The sequence below is a fragment of the Taudactylus pleione genome, unplaced genomic scaffold (assembly GCF_031769625.1).
Source record: "Taudactylus pleione unplaced genomic scaffold, aTauple2 ptg000473l, whole genome shotgun sequence".
Lineage (NCBI taxonomy): Eukaryota > Metazoa > Chordata > Amphibia > Anura > Myobatrachidae > Taudactylus > Taudactylus pleione.
In genome coordinates this window covers 9,652,378-9,670,196 of record NW_028284875.1, presented here as the reverse complement: position 1 = coordinate 9,670,196, position 17,819 = coordinate 9,652,378, and the positions used below count along the sequence as shown (strand labels likewise).

The 17,819-nt window shown below is 38.7% G+C and overlaps 1 pseudogene; it reads right to left on the bottom strand.

The window, feature by feature from the left end:
- The window catches only part of LOC148503963 (N-acetylglucosamine transporter UNC93A-like), a 63,151-nt pseudogene that overhangs the window by 33,116 nt on the left and 12,216 nt on the right, over positions 1 to 17,819 (bottom strand).

The following is a 17,819-nucleotide window of genomic DNA, read 5'->3' as shown; positions in this document are numbered from 1 at the left end:
TACCGTTTGTGGGTGGTAACAGGGGAAGGTGCTTGAAAACGGGGGAGTGGAGATCCGAACGCAGGCGTGCCTAACGGTAAAAAGGGCGTTTAATGGGAGTGCATAATTAGTAAAGGAGTGTCATCGACCACGTCACTTGATTGTCTTTTAGCCTGATCTGCTCGCAGTGATTGCGGTAGGAAAATCCTACCACAACCACTGCGAGCAGTTCTGATGCCTTTCGATGTTCCCGATTAATCTAATAAATACCGGAGATGACGTGTGTTGTGAACGGCAAAGAGGCGTCTTTACAAAATAGTGAGTGCATTTTTCGTTCGCTCGCTCAGACATAGAGGCGTCAACAAACCGCCAAGAGCAAGCGCTCAATTTAAATAGCCGGCCCCCTTTTTGGAACGACCATCCGCAAATAGCTTCTGGGTCTGAATCAGGCCCACAGTTCGGTGTGTAATTAGGTGAGTATAGAGCATGTGTGTTATTTTTATATATTTATTTCATACTGATACCTCAGAAACCGAAGATAGTTGAGTGCCGTGGATTAAAGCTTAATGTTTATAAACTTTATATGTATGTATGTGTGTCCATTACCATGCTTAGGTATATTTTCATTATTGTGAATTTATAGTAAATGTATGTATATATTAACTAAACAATGGGTCTCTTTAAAACATCTTTACCAGTATGGACCTTTTATGCCTTGGTTTAAGAATACATTTAGGTGTTAACAAACACAAGCACAGAGGCAAATTGTGGCAAGCCAAGAGATAGCTGTGGCTACTGTATGTTATTACTAGCATTGATGCACAGAGGCATATATGAGATTCATATCACAATAACATAAAAAACACTGTACACCATTACATGTGAATTAAACAGTTAAACTAGCATGGAATCTGGGACTGCGCTCTTGCATAATTATTTTTGTATAGCTTGTAGACATATATAATCCTGCTAATAATATTGGTATGGGATTTTGCAAATACTTTTGGCACCTGAAACAATAATATAATCCTGTTCTTAACTCTACAGTATGTTTACGCCGGACAACATTTTAGAAACTGTAGTATGTCTCTTTCTCTCTCTATATAAATATACATATGATTGCTTTTGGCTATAAATAGGCCAGGGTTACATCTAGCCCACTTAAAAAAAGTATATATCAATTCAAACTATAATCTTTGTCCATATAAAATGATCATTTTTCATTTGACAGAATTTCTGGAGTAGGGATTTCAATAAATTCTGAAAGGCTATCAGATTCTATCAGATTAAAAAATAAGTAAAATAGAATTATTTTTATTACCTTTGTGTAGTCACTCAGAATGAAGCCCTGTACAATTCCACTATATACTGTTATGGGAATTAGAAGGCATTGGCGTTTATCCCGAAGTTGTTTTATTGTTGCCAGAAATGGTGCCCAGAAACTTTCCTGATAGCCCAAAATTGTGTTTTTACTTTGATGATCAATCGGATCTAGAAACACAATGATCAGCAGCAGAGCTAGCAATCCACATGCTGAAAACAAAATGAACAAAAAAATCTATGCTTACTACAAACTAGGAAACATTTTAACTATAGTAGAGTTCTAATCCAATTTATGGTAATTGAAATTCTGTACAGTAACCTGAAGGCTATGTGCATACACTCAATCTGCTGTCCAAAGCTATCCTTCTTATGCTCTCATAGGCCGAATGAAGTGTTTTTGGATGTTTTAGGCTCAAAGGTGTATATTTACTAAAGTGGAGATGTTGCCAGCAGCAACCAATCAGATAACAGCTATATATCTTCTAGATAGTGCTAGATAAATGTTAAGTAGAATCTGATTGGTTGATATGGGCAACATATCCACTTCTAAAAACCCACACTTTAGTAAATATTCCCCAAAGATTTAATTAAATTAAGCTATTATATTTTCTTCTAAAACACTGCAATTAAGACTTAAATTACTGAAATAAGGAAAATAAGGAGACAGTGTGACTTTATTAAACTTTTGTATGTTTGAAGACTTGCTTTACAAAGTGCGACAAGAAATATGCTTGCCTGCTAAAGTGCAATTATTATGCAGAATAGAAAAAGAAGCTTGCCTCTCTGCATAGTAAGGGAAACCCATAAAAATACATCATCTCAAGCCATTTATCTGATTTTAAAAATCTTATTCTGAAAAATTCCATTTTAAATTTGTAATGCTTCACAAACTAGGACTTATTTGTCTGTTACTATGTTTATTGGTCTTAGGGCCTGTTTCAGATATATAGGTAAACCTGACGGTTTCTGTACATATCCAATTTAATTAGGGGTGTGCACCGGCCACTTTTCGTGTTTTGTGTTTTGGTTTTGGATCTGGATCTTTCTTCGTGTTTTGGATCTGGATTGATTTTGCCAAAACCACCCTTCCGTGTTTTGGGTTCTGGGTTTTGTGTTTTGGATCTGTATTTTTTTTTAAAAAAAGCATAAAAACAGCTAAAATCACAGAATTTGTGGGTTTTTCTGCTTCTATGCTATCATTATCCTCAATAACATTAATTTCCACTCATTTCCAGTCTATTCTGAACACCTCACACCTCACAATAGTGTTTGTATGTCCAAAAGGTTGCACCGAGGTAGCTGGATGACTATGCTAAGCGATACGAGTGGGCGGCACAAACACGTGGCCCATCAAGGAGTGACACTGCAGTGGCAGACAGGACGACAGTTTGAAAAACTAGGCCCCAAACAGTACATAATGCAAAGAAAAAAAAGAGGTGCAAGATGGAATTGTCCTTGGGCCCTCCCACCCACCCTTATGTTGTATAAACAGGACATCTACACTTTAACAAACCAATCATTTCAGCGCCAGGGTCTTCCACACGACTGTGGCTGAAATGATTGGTTCATTTGGGCCCCCACAAAACAAGCTGGCAAATAATCTGTCCCTGCACAAACTGGCTCTACGGAGGCAAGATGTCGTCCTCATCCTCTTCATCCACCGATTGTTCACCCTCTTCAGTGTTGTGTACATCCTCATTCTCACAGAGTATTAATTCGTCCCCACAGGAATCCACCACCACAGGTCAATCTGTACGTTCTGGAGGCTGGTCTCCCTGGAAGAGTTGATAATTCATTTTTATGAACATCATCTTCTCCACATTCTGTGGAAGCCACCTCCTATGCCTTTCGCTGACAAGGTTCTGGCTGCACTAAACACTCTTTCGGAGTACACACTGGAGGGGGGGCAACTCAGGTAAAATAGAGCCAGTTTGTACAGGGACCTCCAAATTGCCTCTTTTTCCTGCCAGTACAGATATGGACTGTCTGACATCCCTACTTGGATGCTGTCACCAATGTAATCCTCCACCATTCTGTCAGTGGTGACAGTATCATATGCAGTGTCAGTAGACATGTCAGAAATTGTTGGCACGTCCTTCAGTCCAGACCAGATGTCCAAACCGGTCCTTGACTTATGACACAGACGCACGCTTGGCGCTGCTGCTGTGTTGATGCACGTGCGGCTACTGCGCATACATTTCGCACACAAACACAGAAAAAAAAGAATTGTTTATTTTTTGTGGAGCGCACTTTGGGGGTTACACCACCCTTTAACAGACTTATGGGACACAGGCGCATGCTTGGCACTGCTCCTTTGTTAATGCACGTACAGTGCACACAATTCACAAACAGAAGAAAATGTTTTATTTTTGTTGGAGTGCACTTTGGGGGTTACACCACCCTTTAACAGACAGATGCACGCTTGGCGCTGCTGCTTTGAGGATGCAGGTGCGGCTACAGCCCACACAATTCACAAAGACAGAAAAAAAACAATTTTTTTTTATTTTTTGTGGCGCGCACTTTGGGGGTTACACCACCCTTTAACAGACAGAGGCACGCTTGGCGCTGCTGCTTTGAGGATGCAGGTGCAGCTACAGCCCACACAATTAACAAAGACAGAAGAAAAAAAAGATTTTTTGTTTTTTGTGGAGCGCACTTTGGGGGTTACACCACCCTTTAACAGACAGACGCATGCTTGGCGCTGCTGCTTTGAGGATGCAGGTGCGGCAACTGCGCATACATTTCACACACAAACACAGAAAAAAAGAAGATTATTTTATTTTGTTGGAGCGCACTTTGGGGGTTACACCACCCTTTAACAGACAGATGCACGCTTGGCGCTGCTGCTTTGAGGATGCAGGTGCAGCTACTGCGCATACATTTCACACACAAACACAGAAAAAAAGAAAATTATTTTATTTTGTTGGAGCGCGGTTTGGGGGTTACACTACCCTTTAACAGACAGACGCACGCTTGGCACTACTGCTTTGAGGATGCACGTACAGTGCACACAAATCACAAACACATAAGAAAATGTTTTATTTTTGTTGGAGTGCACTTTAGGGGTTACACCACCCTTTAACAGACAGACGCACACTTGGCGCTGCTGCTTTGAGGATGCACGTACAGTGCACACAATTCACAAACAGAGAAAAAAATGTTTTTTTTTGTTGGAGTGCACTTTGGGGGCTTACACCACCTTTTAAGAGATGAGCCAGCTGGCCCTTTACTTATGCGACACAGGCGCATGCTTGGCGCTGCTCCTTTGTTGATGCACATGCAGCCACAGTGCACACAATTCACAAACACAGAAAATCATTTTTTATTTTGTTTGGAGTGCACTTTGGAGGTTACACCACCCTTTAACAACTGAGCCAGCCGGCCCTTTACTTATGACACAGGCGCACGCTTGGTGCTTCTTTGTTGATGCACGTGCGGCCACAGTGCACACAATTCACAAACACAGAAAATATTTTTTTATTTTGTTTGGAGTGCACTTTGGAGATTACAGCACCCTTTAACAGACAAGCCAGCCGGCCCTTTACTTATGGGACACAGGCGCACGCTTGGCGCTGCTCCATTGTTGATGCACGTGCAGCCACAGTGCACACAATTCACAAACACAGAAAATAATTTTTTATTTTGTTTGGAGTGCACTTTGGGGGTTACTCCACCCTTTAACAGACAAGCCAGCTGGCCCTTTACTTATGACATAGGCGCACGCTTGGCGCTACTTTGTAGATGCACGTGTGGCCACAGTGCACACAATTCACAAACACTGAAAATAATTTTTTATTTTGTTTGGAGTGCACTTTGGGGGTTACAGCACCCTTTAACGGTCAAGCCAGCCGGCCCTTTTCTTATGACACAGGCGCACGCTTGGCGTTACTTTGTTGATGCACGTGCGGCTACTGCGCACACAATTCACACACACACACAAAAAAATATATATTTTTGGAGTGCACTTTGAGGGAGCACCCCTGATGAACAGATCACTCCCTGCACAACACTACAGCACCCCTCTAGGACTACAGCCTTTATGGGACACTGCACAACACAGTTCAGCCAGCCCCTAGAGACTTTGGAGTGGACACAGCCCCTATGGACAACTGACTGCACAACACAGCCCAGCCAGCCCCTATGACAGCAACACAACACAGCCCAGCCAGCCCTTATGGACAACAGCAGCACAACACAGCCCAGCGAGCCCTAGCTCCCACCCTCTCTCTTCACTGTAGACAGCCGGAGTGATAAATGGCGCCGACGCCGGGACCTTTTATAGAATCCAAAACCCGCGAGATCCGGAAGGTGGGATCATGACATTTTGCCTCTAATTCAGATCCGAGTCAGGCGGGAAAAGTCGAGCCTGACTCGGAAACGACTCGGATTGGGGTGGGCTCGTGTGGTTCGGATTTCAGAAATCCGAACCCGCTCATCCCTAAATTTGATGGGATTTTCTAATGCGCAAGACCCATTCTTACCTTAGCCGAAGCATGACTGACATGCTGCAGTGTTTGGGGGGTGGAGTGGTGGTGGCGAATGGGACCGTTCTACAAAATGAGGGTGTGTCATATCTGTTTTGTAGGCATGCCAAGCCCAGGTTCTGTATTGTTGGACACAGACTTTCGGTAAATGGCACGTACAGGTACCTGATGCTGCACTTGGATTGCAGATGCATGCAGGAGGTGCATTTGCATTTTAGTTAGATTGTATTGCACAGCAGCTTCCTTGCGGCTACAATTATATGTAATACATTTTTACTATTTTCTATTCTTAGCTCAAATTGACCATTTACATTTTAAATTTATGATTGGATTATTTGGTTGTGCCTTTTATTAGCGCTGCTATACCGATGGCTATTTGTTTCAGTTTTTAGGCGGTTGACATCCTCCCTTAACAGCAGCTGTCTTTGTCACTTTTTTATAGCACCTAGGGTATTTTCTTTGTTTTTTTCTTTCTGCTCTACAAACCTCATGAGCTTTGATGGAAATCTAGGTGCATTTGTACTGTGTAATTTGTACTTTCATAAATGATGCCATATTTTTTTCAGATTCATGCCCACCTTATTGTTTCCTCAAAAAAAGAGTTTTGACTATTTGAATATTTGATGAATCTGTATAATTTGCTCATGGCAACCAATCAGCTTCTGTCATTTTTCTAGTAGAGCCTGTAAAATGACAGTTAGAAACTCTTTCCAAGATTTGATAAATCTCCCCTTATCATTACCACCACTTCAAATTCAGAAGGATGATACATTTCAAATAAAAATTATTATACTTTTTTGGTATAACGGCCTGGGATCACCATCGCAACCATGGGTCAACATGGTTGCTCCTTTTGGCCAGGCTGCGGAAGCTGGGTCCTGGTAACATATGAGGCCAGGAAATCTGCATCCACCGAAGCAGACCCTGTCCTTGTCCCTTCAAGAAAACGGGAGCAACACAAGATCGCAGGACCCTTTCTGCACATGCCCATTGGGTTAACGTACATCTCTGAATGAAGTGCTTAGTCAGCTCATAATAGGATACCTTTAGCCTATCAATTGCCTCCAGTACCATGGATATTAGAACATATTTCACAAAAATACTGATAAAGAATATTACAGGAAAAATACCAACAGCAATATAGTACATTAAATCAAGGGTTAACATATTCATACTACAGTTGTTGCAGCCAATGGGCTACAGTAGCTCTGCGAGGGTTCTGTGGTTGCTCAAGCACCCCCCTATATTTGTGCTACCAATAGCCATACCTATGCACAACATTTTTTAATCATATGGTGAATGTGATGTGAGCACCCCCAGTCATTTTAAAAAGTTAAGATAGCATATACATAATTATATGGACTTCACAATAGCGGTTAATAATAAATTCACTTGTTCTTGTAAGAAGTGGAGTGTGCTTTTGTGCAGTCCCCAACAAAATGGGCAGGATGGCTTCCTCCTCTCAGCTCCTGAGACCTGTAACTGCTTACAATTGTTCCTGCACATTTGCCGCAGTACACAAGACTAACATAAAAGATGGTAAGCAATAGGTTGTGCTCTGTTGTAAATAAGTGATTCTGATACAAACTGTATTTATTTACCCTTACAGGAAAAAAAACCTTTGATAGGGGGGAAACTCCAGATAATAAGGGAAGCATCACTTTAATAAATTACTGTGTAGAACAGTTATACAGGGAAATACATATAAAATCCACAATGTACTATACAATAAACAATAAAACAATGAGGGGCCAAAATAAGTCAGATGGCTCATACCATATTTGGCCTGTGGTGTGAGCAACAGATGGTTGAAACGGCCTCACATCCAGATTTCAGGTGCATTAGCTACACACCACAAGGCTTGCCTAGTAAAAAAATGAGTCCTTGGTACATCTGATTCAGTCCAGTAAGTCCAGTCATGGTATCCCACACAACACATTTCAGATAAAGTTAATCTTTCCTTAAGTCTGACATGCCCAGTATTTATTGGCTTTAACAGGAAATTGAGACCTCATGTTCCTCCCATCCATTCCCGCCATCTGCTTCTCATTGCCGGACCGGAAGTGATCTCAGTGGAAGTTGCATGTGCGTTCCAAAGGACCCAGGACCGGAAGTGATGTATCGCGACGTCTCTCCAAAACCGGAAGACCTACGAGTGGCGGGGGAAATTATGCCGATGTTGTTCTTTTAAGGTGGGAGTGGTTGGCAAAGTGTGTGGGTAACTCCACCCTCATCTTTTTTCTCTAGTACCATACTTTGAATTCCCGTGCAATCCAACCCTGCCTATAGGGGGGTGTAGTTTAGATTACATTCCAACTTGATCCCAGATTAATATGAACATAAAAGATAAAAAATATAAATATGATTAAAAGATATGCAAACATATTCTAAAAAGTAGAAAGATAGTTAGAAACATATAAAATACAGTCAATTGACAACAAAAGTTAAAATCTGTGAAGTATAAAATCAGAAAGATATAAGGTGCAAAATATATTATAAAGTGCTAGGAGATTCAGTTAATCAAGGAACCATTTCAGCTAAAAGTCTGAGTTCAAACCTTTAGGGATTAGAGTATCAAGAGTGTAGATCCACCTCATTTCTTGTTGTGTTAATTTCTGGTCTACCTTTTAATATCTCCAATTCTCTTTGATTTGCTCTATCCCTATAAATCTTTTTATGTGTGATTCAGATTTGTTATGAACACTTTTAAAGTGTTCAGATAGGGGATGTGTGACTAATCCTTTCCTAATGTTGTAGATGTGTTCAGACATCCGAGATTTAAGATTCCTTGATATCTTTCCTATGTAGATTAGACCACACAAACATTCTAATTTATATATAACATTTCTAGAATGACATGTTATAAAACTATTAAGTTTATATTTTGGGGGGTTTGGTCCTATCTGAAAATTAGTCGTTTTCCTGTTGTTGTTCCCATTATTTGTCAGTCTGCATATAAGGCATGAACCACATCTATGAAAACCCTTTGTGCGGTCACTAATAGGTTTTGTCTTTACCAAGGCACTATTTATTAGGTGATTCTTTAAATTTTGGGCTATTTTGTAAATAAATACAGGTTTTTCTAGTAAATATTATCCTAAGGCTGGGTCTCCTTTAAGGACTCTCCAATTTCTGGTTACACTTTTTTCTATTTGTCTATAATGTGAACCATATTTACTTATAAACGCCCATTCAAATCTTGAATTATTACTTGTATTTTTGTCCTTTTCTTTTAGTAATTGATCTCTTTCTGTCTCATTTTTATTTTTTATTTTGCTCTTGTTAGGACAGCTTTCGACTAATCTTTTGAGTTAAAATGAGATTCCAATAAGGTAATTTCTACCTCCAATATAGCATTTTCTGTACAATTTCTTTTCAGACGTTTGTACTGATCCAGTGGGATGGTATCTAACCACTTACTATGATGTCCGCTTGTCACGTCTATATAGGAGTTACAGTCAGTTTCTTTTCTAAAAGTCCTGGTGAATGATTTGTTTTCTTTAACATAAATAGTAAGATCTAAAAATTATATGGAGGTCTTAATAATATTAAAGGTAAAATTTATATGAAAATAATTGAAATTCAAGTTTTGACAGAATGAATTTAAAAGATCTGCATCACCTTTGTAAAATAAAAATTATATCATCCATAAATCTGAACCAGCACACCAGGTTTGCCCCCACTTGCCTCAAAGGGTCGATGTGTTGATGTTCTCAGTAGGCCATAAATGAATTAGCATAGCTAGGGGCAAACCTGGTGCCCATTTGTGCGGTTCCTAAAATATGAAGATAAAAATTCCCATTGCGATAAAAATAATTGTTCTTTAAAATGAAGGATATGGATTATATAAAAAAAATCTTTAAATTATTGAGAGTATTCACTCTTGTTTAATAAGAAAGACAATGCTTCACAACCCTTATCCCAGTCTATTATTGTATATAATGTGCTGACATCAGCACTTACTAGGATACAGTTTTCATCCCATTCAATCTTTTGACATTTTTTTAAAGTGTCTACAGTGTCTTTAGATATGAATTATTTTGAACTACAAGAGGTTGTAAGAAATGGTCCACTACTGCTGACAGGTTTGAGGTGACACTATTTGTCAATGAGATAATGGGCCTACCTGGAGGTTTAGTTGGGTGCTTGTGCACTTTTTGTATGACATACATTGTCAGGATCGCTGGATTCAGAACATTTATGAAATCTTTTTCTTTTTCTGTCAAAAAACCCTTTTTTCAGTGCTTTGTCTGTTAGTTCTTTACATTTTTCAATAACATTATTAGTTGGATCAATTCTCAACTTCTTGTATGTAGTAGTGTCACTTAATTGTCTATTTACTTCTGTATTATAATCATCTTTGTTCATGATAATGAAAATCCCCCTTTGTCAGCAGGTTTTATTATTAATTGATCATTTTGTTGTAAAGTTTTAATTGCCTCTTCTTTTTTAGTACTAATATTCCTTTTACTTGATTTGATCTTAATATCTTCCTCAGTTAATGTACCAAAACACTCAGTACAATTTCCTTTAACATGTTAAGGGAAAAACTTGTTAATTCCTAATTCTGTTCTTTTGATAGGAAGAATTTTTTCACACATAGTTTTCTTATGTATTGGAGATCAATGTAAGTTTCAAAGGAATTAAAAGTAGCCATGGCTGCACAAACACCCAATTAAACCTCCAGGTAGGCCCATTATCTCAGGGATAAAACAGTGTCACCACGAACCTGTCAACAGTAGTAGACCATTTCTTCCAACCTCATGTAATTCAAAATAATTCATATCTTAAAGACACTGCAGAAACTTTAAGAAAACTTGAAAAGATTGAATGGGATGAAAACTGTATTCTAGTAAGTGCTGATGTCAGCACACTATATACAATAATAGACTGGGATAAGGGTTGTGAAGCAGTGTCTTTCTTTTTAAATAGTGAATACTCTCAAGAACTTAAAGATTTTTTTAATAGAATCCATATCCTTCATTTAAAGAACAATTATTTTTATTTCAATGGGAATTTTTATCTTCAGATTTTAGGACCCACAATGGAAATCAGGTTTGCCCCTAGCTATGCTAATTCATTTATGGCCTACTGGGAACATCAACACATCGACCCTTTGAGGCAAGTGGGGGCAAACCTGGTGTGCTGGTTCAGATTTATGGATGATGTAATTTTTATTTGGAAAGGTAATGCAGATCTTTTAAATTCATTCTGTCAAAACTTGAATTTTAATGATTTGAATATAAATTGTACCTTTAATATTAGTTAGACCTCCATATCATATTTAGATCTTACTTTTTATGTTAAAGAAAACAAATCATTCACCAGAACTTTTAGAAAAGAACTGACTCTAACACCTATATAGACGTGACAAGTGAACATCATAGTAGGTGGTTAGATACCATCCCACTGGATCAGTACAAACATTTGAAAAGAAACTGTACCAAAAATGCTATATTGGAGGTAGAAATTAACTTATTGGAATCTCGTTTTAACTCAAAAGGTTACTCGAAAGCTGAAAGAGAAATAAAAAATAAAAAATGAGACAGAAAGAGATCAAGTACTAAAAGAAAAGGAGAAAAATACAAGTAATAATTGAAGATTTGAATGGGCGTTTATAAGTATATATGGTTCACATTATAGACAAATAGAAAATAGTGTAACCAGAAACTGGAGAGTCCTTAAAGGAGACCCAGTCTTAGGACAATATTTACTAGAAAAACCTGTATTTATTTACAAAAAATCTCAAAATTTAAAGACTCACCTAGTGAAAAGCGCCTTAGTAGAGAAGAAACCTATTAGTGACCACACAAAGGGTTTTCATAGATGCGGTTCATGCCTTATGTGCAGATTGACAAATAATGGGAACAATGTCAGGAAAACTACTAATTTTCAGATAGGTACAAAGCCCCCAAAATATAAAATTTATAGTTTTATAACATGTCATTCTAGAAATATTATATATTTATTAGAATGTATATGTGGTCTAATCTATATAGGAACGACATCAAGGAATCTTAAAACTCGGATGTCTGAACACATCTACAACATTAGGAAAGGAGTAGCCACATATCCTCTATCTGAACACTTTAAAAGTGTTCATAACAAATCTGAATCACACATAAAAAGATTTATAGGGATAGAGCAAATCAAAGAGAATTGGAGATATAAAAAGGTAGACCAGAAATTATCACAACAAGAAATGAGGTGGATCTACACTCTTGATACTGTAATCCCTAAAGGTTTGAACTCCGACTTTGAGCTGAAATGGTTCATTGATTAACTAAATCTCCTAGCACTTTATAATATATTTTGCACCTTATATCTTTCCGATTTTATACTTCACAAATCTTAACTTTTGTTTATAATTGATGGTATTTTATATATATTTCTAACTATCTTTTTACATTTTAGAATATGTTTGAATATACAACATCCGGTTTCAGAGAGACATTGCGATAAGTCACTTATGGTCTCGGGTCCTTTACAATGCACACACAACTTCTGCTGAGATCACTTCCGGTCTGGCAATGAGAAGCAGATGGCGGGAATAAATGGGAGGAACATGAGGTCTCAATTTCCTTTTAAGGCCAATAAATACTGCCCATGTCACACATAAGTTATCCACGCTTGAGGAAGGATTAACTTTATCTGAAATGCGTTGTGTGGGTTACCATGACTGGACTTACTAGACTGAATCAGATGTACCAAGGACTCACTTTTTTACTAGGCGAGTCATGTGGTGTGTAGCTAACTCACCTAAAATCCGGATGTGAGGCCGTGTCAACCATCTGTTGCTCACACCACAGGCTTAATATGGTATGAGCCATCTGACTTATTCTGATCCCTATTTGTTTTATTGTTTATTGTATATTAAATTGTGGATTTTATATGTATTTCCCTGTATAACTGTTCTACACAGTAATTTATTAAAGTGATACTTCCCTTATTATCTGGAGTTTCCCCCCTCTCAAAGGGTATTTTACCTTTAAGGGTAAATAGATAGAGTTTGTATCAGAATCACTTATTTACAACAGAGCACATCCTATTGCTTACCATCTTTTATGTTTATTAATGTTCAAGTATCTGGTGTTACTCTTGTTTAGGTGAGCATAAAAAGCAGCATATGTTGATTGCGCAAATTTAACTCCTATCCAATTGTATGCAGTACACAAGACAGTCACTGGCTGGTGAGCTGCCTAACAGCATGCCACTACAAGCTCCACTTCACATCACAGACAAACCCAAAATAACAGTGAGTATGGCTGTACACAACAAACCACACATTCTGGCTAAGTTCCACTGGACTAGTTGCCTGGGATCTTTATATATCCGAGGCAAATATGGTGAAGTTGAAAAGCACAATTATTGCAATTTCAGGAATGTGTATCCTCTGAAATGAATGCCAAGACAACTGCATAAGTTCAAGTGCTTTAATTGTCACAAGATAGTTCACCAAACAATCTTCTGCAAACAGGAAAAAACTGATTCCTGTGCAGAGCCAGAAATTTGATGACAGAGATCATTCAACACTGTGTCACAGATAACCACAGAAAAAACTCTCAGGTGCAACAAAACATTTCAGCTGCAACAAGTGGTTCACTTAGATAAGTGAGTGTGACCCTATCAAAATCAAGGGAATTGCCAATCAAATGTTGACAGCAACAGCAGTTTGGACAATTAAAGTTGTTTGAGGATTGGACTAAGAATAAAAGTCCCAAAATTCAAAATATATGTTATGTGCCAGAAATGGGAGCACATCATAATGCAAGCAATGTCCTAGAGCAGAGAGGCCACAGAGTTCAATTCGCCAATGGAAAGTGCATTGTGTGAAACAGAAGTGGGACAATTAACGCTACAGCCACAAGATGCTTGCAATTGTCCTTGATACACAACACTGCTACGCAATGATGACAAGTGAGCCACAGTCATTGGAACTCTGGCATAGAAGATTCGGTCATCTTGAATATGAAAGTATCCAAAAGTTGCAGAATGGGATGGACACGGGATTGTCAGTGACTAACACAAACAAACTTGTGTGTGAAAGCTGCATGTGTGAGCACCCCATGTCATTTTAAAAAGTTAAGATTGCATGTATATAATTATATGGACTTTTTTTGTATGGTTTTGAAAAAGTATTTCTGTTGGTGAGGTACTATATGATGTCAGGGATTGACGGTGAGAAAGAGGAATTACAGTGGAAAAGTTTTAGGGATATATTTACTAAGAATCTTGTTTGGCCAAAATTGCATTCCCATATGAGTTTGCCCTGATTTTGTAACTCAGAGATTTACTAAAGGCAATCCCGTGTGCAAAAACACGATTCCGCTCAGAAATAGATGGCAACACATGCAAATAGAAGTCAATAGACCATTGAACCAACATGCAAGTAATTTCTATAGAGAGAAATACAACTCACGGATCATGTTTAAAACTTAATAGAGCATGTAGCAGAATAGAAGAAAATAATATAAGTGCCTATGGGCTGCGTGTTCTGCCAAAGCACTACACAGATCAGTGCAAGTTTGCGTTAATGTGTAATAAAGGCATAAATCCTTCAGTATGTGTGTACTGTGTTTTTTTATATTTTCTTTACAGTGGGGTTACTGGTGCCAGCATCCTGCTGACACTTGTGGTTCTACAAGTGCTACAGGACAGGCTTGCTGGGACCTGTAGTCCCACTGTAAAGAACAATAATTATTTATTTTACACAATTACTCCCACACTTCATTTTATTTTTGGAGTCCCCACTTTCCAAAGCTTGCCAGCCATGGGCTGACCAGTTTGGGTCTGGATGTTTTGGCAGGGGGATCCCGCACAGTGTGTCTCTCAGCCATGGCATTACCAACCTGGCTGAATCAGTCTAATGCTTGTTATAGTAAAACCAGGGGAACTCCCCCCCCCCCTATTTTTCCTGTACCAGAACGGGCCCAGAGATCCTAGGCTTCTTATGTTTTTAAGGGGGGGGCTATCACACTGATCTGGTGTGCGCAAAGTTTGCTAAAAATCTGTATATCTGTCTGAACAGTTATGCATAATTGCCTAATCTTTCTATTTTCATTTACCACCTTCCTTAGTTAGCACTATACTAGACTAAGTTGGAGTCAAATAGGTTTGTACTTTTTTTTTATTTTCAATTGTACAAAATAGCCTGTATCTTCCCTCCTTATTAAATTCAATACTGTTATAAATTCAGAATCTCAGCCAATTGCTTGCTAAGTGTGGTGACTGCATTTTAATACTCAGGGGTATACTTGTTAAAGTGTGGGTTTATAGAAGTGGATGTGTTGCCCATAGCAAACTATCAGATATTAGCCAATATCTTCTAGAAGGTACTAGATAAATGATAAGAAGATCTGATTGGTTGCTATGGGCAACACCTCCAGTAAGAGATGGAACGGATGCATCTGACTAAGGCAGTGTCATGATATGAAAAAGCAATGTACAGTGCAATATGCACATTGCACTCTGAAATCCTGAATTTGCAGAGGCGTATATTGATTTGCACTGCCAACTTCTACATATTAGTGACATGCAGAGGATTATGGTAACGCAAGTAGTGTTATGTGAATATGCAAGATATCAACTGATGCATGTTGATGTGAAGTGTGTCCAAAAACGAAGTTACCCAAGAACACAATAATTACCTAGAAGCAATAAGCTCCTCAATTATTTAAGAGGCGCGTATTAGAAAAAGTATAGGAAATCAATGGTGATTAAAAAAAATCTAATTGGCAATACTGTATCTCACATTTAAAGAAAACATTGAAAGCTGATAAATAATATCTTAGTCCTATTATATAAAATGCCAATGCTCTTCATAAGGTATGCACCCCAAAACATAGTGAGGCAAGTCTGAGATGACAATTTATAGAGAGAGCTAAACTAAACCTTACCAACATATGCTCCCAAAATTATATAAATTAACAAATTAGATGGCTGCATTTGTTTGGAACCAGTCTGACTCCAATTCCCAATCTCATGACTCCAATTTCTATTAGACTGGCTCTGAGTCTCAATTAATAAAGATTCATTTGCTCCACAATCTGTATTATTCCAGATTATGTTATCTAAAAATGGAAAAAAAAATATTAATTGTAGATGTATTATTTTCACTTTTTATGTAACTCTTCTTTATTGAAGCAGTACCATACAAAACTAACGATGAATGAGCTTAGCCATGTAGAATTAAAAATGACTTCAGAAAAACTTTAAACTGTAGCTTAAACAGGCAGAAAATACAACATTTTCTGGTTTATTTTAATACTCTTTAACTACAATTTGCAAACAAAAACTTCAAACTCAAATTTTGAGTTCAAACTTCGAACTTGAACTTTGATTTTCAATTTAGCAGTTCTATAATACTGCAAAATATAAATTTTTATATTTTAATATGTTCAACTAAAAGTTCAAGTTTCCAGAACCAGATTTTACAGTACATCTAATAATTTGAGTATCTCTCTAAACACAATACAGTTTTAACACCTTCAAGCAATGCATTAGCAAAATGCTTTAAAACTGATATTTCTTACCATTTTGTTGAGCTAAGTTTAATACCAATGAAGAAATTAAATTTCCCCAAATCCGTGATGACTGGAAGATGAAGAAAAATATTCCAAAGTATTGATTGATAACATGCATATCCAATTTGCCTGATTTTTCTGCATATTGCTTTGCACTCACTGTAAGGTAGATGCACTTTGCTGTCCAGAATGAACTTGCACATAGACCTAATATTACAGATGCTGGTATTAAAGTATACCTGAAAACGATCATAAACAAAGTTGTTAGGGGATTTTAAATAAAAGAATGTAAAGTTATTGGTTATGTTATTAGTAATATTTCTGTAAATAATTTGTTACACATACCACTTTATTCATCATTTTATATATAGTAATACTGAGACTGTCATTTAACATAGGCAAATACAGCCAAGTATGTGGCTGCTTTTATCACTCGCACCTTTCTGCCAAACCAAATGTAACTAGACTGTTGGTTAATTGTTGTGATCCAGATATAGACCTATCTTGGCACATTTCTATATCCGTCTGACCACAGTCAAAAAGTTGTATGCATTCACACTGGATCTCATACAAATTATTTGTCCTCTATTCAATCACTCAAAACCTCTATAAAATGCCAGCCATAGCAGGGCACTAATGTGCCCTCAGGCAACACCACCATCCCCACTGCCACCCACCTACACACACACACTCACATGTGACACCATGAAGTCATGAAGAGGGGCCAGGACCAGGAAGCTGAGTGCTAGTAGTGTCCTAAGGATGTGTGGGGTGGCTCTCAGTGCTTCTCCAAGCTGAGGGCACCAAATACAGCTACCACCAGAGCAGTGACTGTGTTGCCCTCCTGGGCCTGCAACCCGGGCTACAGCACCACACAACTTTTTATTGTTGATAAGTGTAAATACATGTGTTTGGTTTTGTGACCCTCTTAGAAGTCAAATACAAAGATACTGTGACTTGACCTTATCACACTCATAGTAATCCAATAGCTTTCCTTGCAAGGCTTTGATACTGTCTCTGGGCATGATTCTGACCCGCTTGCGAGCGCTCGCAAGCGGGTCAATGGTGCCCTAGTGCGCATGCGCACGACGGAGGGAGCTCTGTCGTGCGCATGTGCGAGACCCGAATAGTGATGGCCAAGCCATCACTATGAGTCTCGCACCAAAGGGGGCATGCTGTCGATGTTGATTGACAGCACGCCCCCTTCGGTGGGCGTGCCGGGGGCGTTGCTGCCCAGACGGAGGCATTCCCATGGGAATGCCTACCGTCTGGGGCCGGCCCCAATGACATCACTAGTGATGTCAGTGGGAGTGCTTTTGGCTCTGATAGAGCCAAAAGCACTCCTGGGCTTGCGGCAGAGAGACCCTACCGCAGGGTCTCGTCGCAAGCCCAATGGTCGCGATGGTCTTGATCATTGCCATCATCTTTTTGGCAGCTCACATAAGCTGTGGGTGGTCAGCCAGGAGGCCGCTCCAATAAGAGGTAGGAGGGCCCTGATTCAGAGCGAGCG